Raw genomic sequence first — 9,750 nt, forward strand, 5'->3', positions numbered from 1 at the left:
TTATTTACATTTTTTCAAATAATTACACAGAAGTTGAATTTTTGGATAATATGATAGTTCTTTTATTTGTTGAGGGATCTCCATATGGTTTTCCACACTGGCTGCATCAATTTACATTCTCATCAACAGTACACAAAGGCTCCCATTTATTCTCATCCTTGCTAACACTTATTAGTTCTTGCCTTGCAGACAGATTCTATTCAATAGGTGTAAGGCTATATCTCATTGTGCTTTTGATTTGCATTTCCACAATGATAAATGATGATGACTATCTTTTCAAGAAGCTTGGACATTTTTAAGTCCTTCTGGAAAAAATGTTTATATACATCATCTGTGTGTTGATAAATCCCGTTGTTTATATTTTTTCCATTAAGTTATGTGAGTTCTCTATACATTTTGGATATTAACCCTTATAAGATATTTATGGTTTGCAAATATTTTCTCCCTGTGAATAGGTTGTCTTTTTATTTAGTTGATTTCCTGGCTTGATCTATTGCCACTTACTTATTGTGGGGTTTGGTGTTTTCCTGTTGCTTTTTGTTTTGCTTTTTCTTTTTTTTTTTTTTTTTTTTTTTTTTTTTTTTTCCACCAGGGAGCCCCTAAAGTCCCTTGATTTACAAGGAAATTTATTTTTTTTTTTTTTAAAATATTAAATTTTATTTTTATATTCCCCCATACAATTGCAAACGCCCCATTCTGACCCCAATCCTTCCCCTCCCGCCCCCACCCCCAAAAAGTGTCTCTGGTTCATAGTTTTTTGTTGATTTTGATTTACACTTTCTTATATTCATTTTCCTGGTCCCTTATTTAAGTTTTCTAGATTCCTGCTATGAGTGAGACCATCCGGTATTTTTCTTTTTCTTTTTGGCTTATTTCACTGAGCATGATCCCTTCCAGTGCCATCCATGTTGCTGCAAATTGCATGTGTTTATCTTTTTTGAATGCTGAGTAATATTCCATGGTATATATGTACCACATCTTCTTGATCCAGTCATCTATTTTGGGCATTTGGGTTGTTTCCAAAGCTTAGCTATTGTAAACAGTGCTGCTATAAACATAGGAGTGCAGGTGCTCTTTGGAATTGATGTTTCTGTGTCCTTTGGGTAAATACCTAGGAGTGGAATTGCTGGATCATATGGAAGCTCTATGTTTAGTAGGTCCAGAAATCTCCACACAGCTCTCCATAGTGGTTGGACCAGTTTGCACTCCCACCAACAGTGCACAAGAGCTCCTTTTTCTCCACATCCTCGCCAACATTTGTTGTTGCTAGTTTTTTAATATGTGCCATTCTCACTGGTGTGAGATGGTATCTCATGGTAGTTTTGATTTGCATTTCCCTGATTACAAGTGATGTTGAACATTTTTTCATATGTCTGTTGGCCATTTGCATTTCCTCTTCAGAGAAGTTTCTTTTTAGCTCTTCTGCCCATTTTTTGACTGGATTATTTTCTTTGTTGTTGCTGAGTCTCATCAGCTCTTTGCAGATTTTTGTGATCAGTCCTTTATCATTAGTGTTGGGTGCAAAAATGTTCTCCCAGTTGGTGGGGTTTCTCTTTGTTTTTGTTATTGTCTCTTTTGCTGTGCAGAAGCTCTTTAATTTGATGTAGTCCCAGCTGTTTATCTTTCTCTTCACTATCACTGCTTTGGGTGATGTGTCTGTAAAGATGTCTTTGATGTGCAAATCCCGTAGTGTTTCGCCTATATTTCCTTCTATGTATTTTATGGTTTCAGGTCTTATGTCTAGTTCTTTAATCCATTTTGAGTTGATTTTTGTGTATGGTGTGAGGTAGTGGTCAAGCTTCATTCTTTTGCATGTAGCGACCCAGTTTTCCCAGCACCATTTATTGAACAAACTTTCTTTGCTCCAATGCATAGTCTTTGCTCCTTTGTCAAAGATTAGTTGACCATAAATCTGTGGGTTTATTTCTGGATTTTCTATTCGATTCCATTGGTCTGTATGTCTGTTCTTGTTCCAATACCATGCAGTTTTGATGATTATGGCTTTGTAGTATAGTTTGAAGTCTGGGAGTGTGATGCCTCCATTTCCTTCTTTTTTTTTCAGTAGAGCTTTGGCTATTCGGGGTTTTTGGTGATTCCATATGAATTTCATCAATAATTGTTCTATTTCTTTGAAGAATGCCATTGAGATTTTGATTGGAATAGCATTGAATCTGTATATTGCTTTTGGTAGGATGGCCATTTTAATAATGTTTATTCTTCCAATCCATGAGCAGGGGATGTCTTTCCATTTCTTTGTGTCTTCTTCTATTTCTTTTAACAGTGTTTTATAGTTTTCTTTGTATAGGTCCTTTACCTCTTTTGTTAGATTTATTCCCAAATATTTGATTTTTTTTGTTTCGATAATAAAAGGGGTGGTTTTTTGATTTCTTCTTCTTCAGATTTATTGTTTGTGTATAGGAAGGCTACTGACTTTTGCGTGTTGATTTTGTATCCTGCCACTTTACTGAATTGATTGATGAGTTGAATTAGTTTTTCTGTGGAGATTTTGGGGTTCTCTATGTATATTATCATATCATCTGCAAATAGTGATAGTTTGACTTCTTCTTTTCCTATTTGGATTCCTTGGATGTCTTTCTCTTGTCTTATTGCTCTGGCTAGGACTTCCAGTATTATATTGAAAAGCAGTGGTGAGAGTGGACATCCTTGTCTTGTTCCAGATCTTAATGGAATTGCTTTCAGCTTTTCACCATTGAGAATGATATGGCTGTTGGCTTGTCATATATGGCCTTTATGATGTTCAGGTATGTTCCTTGTATCCCAAGAATTTCAAGGGCTTTTATCATGAATGGGTGTTGCACTTTGTCGAAAGCTTTCTCAGCATCTATTGATATTATCATATGGTTTTTATATTTCTTTTTGTTGATGTGTTGGATAACGTTGATTGATTTTCGGATGTTAAACCATCCTTGTGCCCCTGGAATGAATCCAACTTGGTCGTGGTGAATTATCTTATGGATACATTGTTGGATTCTGATAGCTAAAATTTTATTGAGGATTTTTGCATCAGTGTTCATTAGGGAGATTGGCCTATAGTTTTCCTTTTTGTGTTGTCCTTATTCGGTTTTGGTATTAGTGTAATATTGGCTTCATAGAACGTGTTTGGTATTGTCCCTTCCTTCTCAATTTTTTGGAAGAGTTTGTGAAGGATAGGCACTAATTCGTCTCTGAATGTTTGGTAGAATTCATTTGTAAATCCATCAGGTCCTGGGCTTTTGTTTTTGGGGAGGTTTTAATTACCATTTCAATTTCGCTGCTTGTAATTGGTCTGTTTAGGTGTTCTATTTCTTCTTTATCTAGCTTTGGGTGATTGTAGAGTTGTAGGAATTTGTCCATCTCCTCTAGATTGTTGAACTTGTTTCCATATAACTGTTCATAGTAGTTACTGATTATTCTTTTGATTTCTGCTGTGTCCGTTGTGATTTCTCCTCTTTCATTTATGATTCTGTGTATTTGTGCTTTCTCCCTTTTTGTGAGCCTGGCTAGGGGTTTGTCTATTTTATTTATTTTTTTCAAAGAACCAGCTCTTGGTTTCATTGATCTTTTGGATGTTTTTTAGTTTCAATTTCATTTATTTCTGCTTTGGTTTTTATTATTTCTTTTCTTCTACTGGTTCTGGGTTTTTTTGTTGTTCTTTTTCTAGATCTTTGAGCTTCGAGATTAGGTTGTTTCTTTGAGTTCTTTCTTGTTTTTGATGTGAGCTTCTATTGCTATATATTTTCCTCTTATTACTGCTTTTGCTGCATCCCATACATTTAGGATATTGGTGTCCTCCTTGTCATTCAATTCAAAGAATTTTTTAATTTCTTCTTTGATCTCCTCGTTAGTCCAGTGGTCTTCCAGTAGTGTGGCTTTTAATCTCCATGAGGTAGGATAGTTCCTTGCCTTCTTTTTATGATTTATTTCTAGTTTGATGCCTTCGTGGTCAGAAAAGATGGTTGGTATGATTTCAATCTTGGTGTATCTGTTGATGTTTGTCTTGTGCCCCAGTATGTGATCGATCCTGGAGAATGATCCGTGTGCGCTTGAGAAAAATGTGTACTCCGTTTTTTGGGGTTTAGTGTTCTATAGATGTCTGTTAAGCCCAAATGCTCTAGGTCCTTATTTAGAGCTTTAGTTTCTTTACTTATTTTTTGTCTTGTTGATCTATCCATTGTTGATAGTGGTGTGTTGAAGTCTCCCACTACATATGTGTTTTCTCTGATGTCTGTTTTCAGAGAGGACAACAGTTGTCTGATATATTTTGGTGCTCTTTCGTTTGGTGAGTATATGTTAATGAGTGTTATTTCTTCTTGAAGTATTGTCCCCTTGATCATAATGTAGTGACCATTGGGGTCTCTTTTTATTTTTTGAGTTTGAAGTCTGTTTTATCTGATATAAGTATAGCTGTTCCTGCTTTCTTTTTTGGCCCATTTGCTTGTAGGATTGTTTTCCATCCTTTGACTTTGAGCCTATTTTTATCTTTTGTAGCTAAATGTGTTTCCTGGAGACAGCAAAAGGTTGGGTTTTGTTTCTTAATCCAGGCTGCAACTCTGTGTCTTTTTATTGAAGAGTTTAGTCCATTTACATTTAGAGTTAATATTGATATGTTAGCATCTGTATTGGCCATTATGTTTGTCTTTCCTTTGATTTTATTTATTTATTCTTTTAATAACTTTTTTTTTTTTTTGGTCTTCTTTCGTTGTTATTCGTCCCTCTGAGGTTCTGGCTTTAGGATTCCTTGTAGTATTTTTTGGAGTGGGGGTTTAGTCGCAATGAAATTCCGGAGTTTCTCTTTATCTGGGAAGGTCCATATTCTTTCTTCATGGAGGAAAGAGAGCTTTGCGGGATAGAGTATTCTTGGTTGGCATCTGTTTTCTTGGAGTCTGTTGACTATGTCCCTCCACTCTCTCCTTGCCCGTAGTGTTTCTTCAGAGAAGTCTGATGTCAGCCTGATTGGTTTTCCTTTGAATGTTATCTGTTTCTTCCCTCTTGTCAGCTTCATTATTTTTCCTTGTCCTGGATTCTTGGGAGCTTTACTATTATGTGTCTTGCTGTATTTTTCCTTTCGTCGTGGAAGTTTGGTGTTCTTCTTGCTTCTTGTATATCAATTTTCAGCTCCTTCTTCTCATTTGGGAAGTTCTCTTCAATTATATCCATGAATATTTTCTCTGTTCCTACATCTCTCTCCTCTCCTTCTGGAATTCCTATAACTCTTATATTCCTTTCCTCATGGAGTCAGATAGTTCCCGAAGTCTTTCTTCATTCTTTTCCTTCGTACTTCTCTTTCCTTTTCTGTTTTGGTTCTTTTTAATTCTGTGTCTTCAAGATTACTTATTCGTTCTTCCATTTCATCTATTCTGCTTTCATTGCTTTTCCCAGAGTTCTTTAGTTCCTCCATTAATTCTTTGATCTCCTGCATTTCTCTTACTTCCCTCTTTAGGGACTCAATTTCCTTCTTCTATCTATCACTTTTTTAATCATGGCAATTTTAAATTCTCTTTCTGGAAGGCTCAGAAGTTCTTCCAAGTTGCTGTCGTTGCAATCTGGGGAGTGGTTTTCTTTTTGTGGTGTGCTTCTTTCCTGAGGAGTTTTTAGGTTGCGTGTGGTTCTTCTACTCCCTACTGTCTGTTTTCTAATTTGTCGTATGCGTTGGGACACTGTGTTGCTCGGACTGACTGACATCTTGGGTGAACTTCTCCGCTCCCCTCTGGCTCTTCCAGGAGCCATCTCTGTCTTCTGGGGGAGCTTTCTGCTGGTTTTAGGCAGTTTTTACTGAAGAAATGTCCCTGTTCTCAAATGGCGAAGCGGGATGCAGTCCCTGCGCCTCCGGTTTCAGGCACACTCTTCTGCGCACCCGGTCTGCCCCGGACGTGGGTGCCTGCTCCCTCTGTGGGCTCAGACTGCTGGTCGGAAGGGGCCTGGCGTGGAATAACTTCCCGGCTGGCCACTGGGTCCTCCAGAAACCTTCTGCCCTTTTCAAGCAGTCTTAAGAAATGTCCTGTTTTATAGGGTGTTAGTGACTTTTTTTTTCCTGGTCGCTAGGTGGCGCCAGAGATCTCTCCTATTGTCCTTGGGGGGCTGTTTTTCGCCTCCCCCCACCCCGGGACAGAGAACAGAGCGGGAATGGTAGGGTACACCTCAACAGCTTTGGGGTGCTGTGTCTGCCTTGTGCCCCACCGTCGTGGAGAACCCACGCCCCGAATTTTCGAGCCCCGGGTCTCAGTTCAAAGCCCTCAGTTCCAGGACGCGGGCTGTAGCCCAGTTCAGTGCTGCGGGAATGGCGCCTTTTGCACAGCTCCCGTGCCGGGCGCCTGGTTCCTGCTCACTCAGGGAGGGACCTTCACCTCAGTGAGGACCTCCGTGCGTCTCCCCGCAAGCCTAGGTCGTCTCCCCGCAAGCCTAGGTCGCAGGCGCGGGTACCTGGGCAGCCGCGATCCGGTCTGCACTTGCTTTTCAAGCTCCCCTAGCGCGCCGCGTTTCTGCGCCAGCTTACCGGCAGCCCGGGCTGTGTGTGCGTCTCCCGGGGTCTTTGTTCTTCTCTAATGGCGCCCGGAGCCGTTCGCTCACCACCGCGGCGGATCCTGCAGGGTTCGCCTCAGCTCCCGTTCACGGGGTGTGGTGGCTGCAATAGTTCCTTTCCACTCACAGTCCCGCTTGCTGCGTCGTTTGTTCTTGTGGGCCGTTTTGGTTTGTTGTTTCCTCCTCTCTGCCGGTCGGAGAGTGCCGCCTCTGTGGGCGGGGGAGGGGAGCAGGGTTCTGCGCTTCCCTCCCTTCTAGTCCTCTTTTATGGCCACTTTCTTCTTCGGGCAGTTCGCTGGCGTCACCCGTTTATCTTCCGTGTCCCACTTCTCACTGGGACCTGCCGCTTTTCCTCCCTATTAACTTTTTTAATGGGAGATCTTACTCGCAGCATCTCCTCGCCGCCATGTTGCTCCGCCCCCCTTGTTTTTCTTTTTTTTTTTCTTTTGATGTCAGACACAAAATGATCTAATATCAAGAAAAGTAACACCTATGTTTCCTTACAGAAGTCTTACGTGTTATATTTAAGGTTTTAATCCATTTTAGCTAATTTTTATGCTTTTGAAATACAGTGGTTCAATTTCATTCTTTGAAAGTGGCTGTCCAGTTTTCCTATCACTATATATTGAAGATACTTTCCCCATTGTATATTCTTGAGTTCTTTGCTGTAAGTAAATTAACCATATCTGAGTGATTATTTCTGAACTTTCTATGTTCCACTGATTTATGTGTCTGTTTCTATGCTAATACTATACTGTTTTAAGTGCTATAGCTTTGAAATACTGTTTGAAAGCAGAGAACATGCCTCCAACTTTTATCTTCTCTCTCAAACTTAGTAATCCATGATCTTTTGTGGTTCCATACAAATATTTAGTATTTGCTTGTTTCCTTTATGTGAAAAAAAATGCCATTTGAATTTTAATAGTAATTGCACTGACTCCTAAATTGCTTTGGATAGTATAAACATTTTTACAATATTAATTCTTACAATCTATGAGCATGGAATTACTTTCCCTTTATTTGGGTTTTCTTCCATTACTTTTCTTAAAAGATTTGTTTTATATATTTATGCATACAGAGCTCGGATGTAGGACAGAGGTACAGGGGATGGGGTAGGAGGGATGTGAGAGGATCCACCAGAGATAGAGTGGGGAGCAGAACAGGTGGGCCTATTGAAATGCACTGCTGAGGGGAGCAGCAGGTGAGACAGAAGAGGTCTGCTGTGCCGTGTGGGTTAGCCCCCTGGCCAGGGATCAAAAGTACTGCAGTAGCTGCCAAGAGTTTCACAGTGCTGAGACAACCCCTTCAGGCATCAGGGAGGCCCAGTTTTCTTACACTACTTTCATCAATGTTTGATAGTTTTCAGTATACAGATCTCTCATCCCTATTTCTAGGTATTTCATTTTCTTTGGTGCAGTTGTAAATGGTATTGTGATCTCATTCTTTTTTCTCGTAGTGCATTAATAGTGTATAGAAATATAACTTTTTTTAAGATTTATGTATTTATTTATACAAGCACTGGGTACAGCCAGAAGCGCAGGAGGGTGAGAGAATTCACCAGAGACAGAGCGGAGAGCAGAACAGGCAGACTGACGAAGTACACTGCTAAGGGAAGCAGCGGGCACGACAGGAGAGGTCTGAGCACCGTGTGGGACCCTCGCTGGCGGCTGGGGATCAAACAGGTGCTGCAGAGGCTGTGGGCAGCTTCGCAACCCAGCACTCAACCACTGCGCCACCGGGGAGGCCCTACAACATGTTTTTTTAATATTAATTTTGTACCCTTTCACTTTTAACTTAATTTGCTTATTATGGTATTTTCTAATAATTTAATAAATTATTAAATGGGATGTCTCCACACCTACAGAAAATTTTACATTAAGCATTACTTCCTCCACACAATTCTCTGACACATTTTAGATTACTTATTCAACAACCTCTCCAAAAATCATTGTATTACCTACACTGAACATTATCACTAAGTTAGAAGCACAATTCTACCATCATATATGCAAAAAATATATATGACTTCAGATACTACATATTAAGTCTCACATATAAAGAAAAAGAATTCTGTAAACATGCAGTACATATACATTGTAGCTTATCTTTTTTTTAACTATTTTTTAATTTAAATTTAATTTTTATATTCTCCATGCAATTACAATACCCTTATTTTGACCCCAATCCCTCCTTTCCCCACCCCCCACTCCCCATAGAGTGCCTCTGGTTCATAGTTGTTTGTTGATTTTGATATTTTCTTTCTTATAGTTATTCTTTTCCTGATTTTTAAGTTAATAGGAGGAGAATGTATAATCATATTTTGTAATCAATGTCATCAATTATACCTTAGTTTTTGTGCACTACCACGTCGATATATTTTTCCTGCCTTCACTATCCTCTGCTACAAAAAGCCACATGTTTGAAAATTTGAATCAATTTTAATAAAATAGTTAGTGTCCTCTTTATCTAGAAAAGTCCCCCACAGATGTTATGAAAGGGTTGGAATTTAAGGGAATTTATAAGACTGCTTGATTACTAGAAAAGTTAACCACAGAGATTCTCATCATTGCTTTTTAAAAGAAACAATAATTTATCCAGTTTTCAAACTACTGCCAAACTTCTCTGTAATCTAGGTTTACTACAATTTCTTCAGTAGCTTTCCTCGTTCTTCCCATCTTAAAATCAAATAACTGTTTGAGAAGACTCTAATTAAGATTTTGTGAGAGAAAAATTATAATAGTAAGTGTGAGGTTTCTTAGAATATTTCTGGAACTATCCTCTCAATTGTTTCATGTCTTGAATTATAAAATGGACATAAATGATGGTAGTTGCTTACAAACACCAGTAACTAGAGATTAATTATCTGTGATCCAGGGATTGAGAATTTGGTAGATACTGAAGTCCAGTTCTATTTTTATACAGAATTATCGCTACATATCCAATTGTAAGCAGTGATAAAAGAGAGGTGCACATAAGGAGGAGAACTGTTTCTTTTTAAAATAAAGTAAGTATGTAATAGAAATGCAGTAAATGTTGACTAAATAAATTCAACTGTTATATCAGGGTAAGGCAAAGGAGTAAATTCTGGCTACCTCCACAGTTTTCTGTTTTAATAAGTGGCAAACACAACCAGTAAGTTAATACTGTTTACCCTAGCCATTTCTACCACTACTGACTCCCAAATGTGTTCTTGAATTAATACCTGTTAATTAAAAATATATAGAGGTAAAA

Source organism: Talpa occidentalis, unplaced genomic scaffold (assembly GCF_014898055.3).
Source record: "Talpa occidentalis isolate TD23 unplaced genomic scaffold, MPIMG_talOcc4v2.1, whole genome shotgun sequence".
NCBI classification, from domain to species: domain Eukaryota; kingdom Metazoa; phylum Chordata; class Mammalia; order Eulipotyphla; family Talpidae; genus Talpa; species Talpa occidentalis.